The sequence below is a fragment of the Salvia hispanica genome, chromosome 3 (genome assembly GCF_023119035.1).
Source record: "Salvia hispanica cultivar TCC Black 2014 chromosome 3, UniMelb_Shisp_WGS_1.0, whole genome shotgun sequence".
Lineage (NCBI taxonomy): Eukaryota > Viridiplantae > Streptophyta > Magnoliopsida > Lamiales > Lamiaceae > Salvia > Salvia hispanica.
This window is the reverse complement of record NC_062967.1, coordinates 55998833-56000023: the sequence shown is the minus strand read 5'-3', so window position 1 is coordinate 56000023 and position 1191 is coordinate 55998833. Positions and strand designations below refer to the sequence as shown.

At 37.6% G+C, this 1191-nt stretch overlaps 1 pseudogene; it reads right to left on the bottom strand.

Annotated features, from left to right (window-relative positions):
* LOC125210575 overlaps positions 1-447 on the bottom strand; it is a 1658-nt pseudogene extending 1211 nt beyond the window's left edge.
* Positions 448-1191: the final 744 nt, after the last annotated feature.

Sequence of the window (1191 nt, the reverse complement as noted above, 5' to 3'; positions counted from 1 at the left end):
AACGAACAACGTCCTCGAAGGGTGCTCTCCGTATGGATGTTCTCCGCTGACGGATCCAGCAGTACCATTGGCGAAACCAAATTGTGTAATGCTACTAATGCCAATAGTGTCAGCACTAATTCTTGAAATTCCATTGACTTGATTTTCACGTTCGATTTCCATTCCCCCTCCACTTCCAAAGAAATCATCGTCCAGGTCCTCAAGTTGAGTCGGCAAGCCAGAGAGATCGAAATCGTCCATAAGACCAGCCAAAAGTTCATCTTCGTCACCAGGGAGAAAAGTTCCCGTCATACTCGGATCATCAATTTCTTTGAGTGGATCCAATGCCTCATCTCGTAGTTGTAGTTTGCTAAGGCTCGGAAAGCCATCATCCAACGAAAGACCACTTGGATTGGACCCATTAAAGTTAACTACAAACAGAAACAAGCAAATCTTAGATTTCACCATAAAAATAGAACAAAATCAAAATGATGTGTATCAAATCAATGAGAACTCGTTAATGACCACGGAACTCAAATAAATTACTGCAAGAAACACAGCATCATACACTGGACAATCTTAAATCTTGTGGTGGCAAGTCAATAGCTATGTTAGTAATCAATAACTCGAGAGAAAAAACCGGCGAAATCTTAGAAAATATAACTAAGAAGTAAAAGTATCTTAAAATCTCTTCAATGTGCTAAGATAACTACACAATTTCTGGTAAATATGAGGAACAGCAGGACTGCCTACTTCTCACTAAACAAGACACCACAAAAACAGTAAATTAACACAAAGAAAAGGGGAAAAAAAACATCAACAAATCAAAGAGAAAGGCCAAAGTAATGGCCAGGGAGAAAATCAAGCTTTAATTAACCAAACAACCAAAAGAGGAATAAAAACACAAGCCCCATATTGAAAACATCACGGTTGAGTCCACCAAAAGTTTACACTTATCAAACTGTATTATTAAAGCTTCCAAATTAAAGCACAATTAACTCAAGCTCTAATCAAAACTTGGTGCAATCAACACAACATGTATTTAATTTTGGTCAACCATCGGTAACTGATGAACACTGCTATAAACAGGAAACCCATAAATTCCCAAAATCAAATAAACAACAAGCCCATGCCCAAAGAAACAATCTTGCAAACAACTATGGCAAATTCAAAGCTTTACTCAACCACATGCAACAATTGAACAAAATCAAG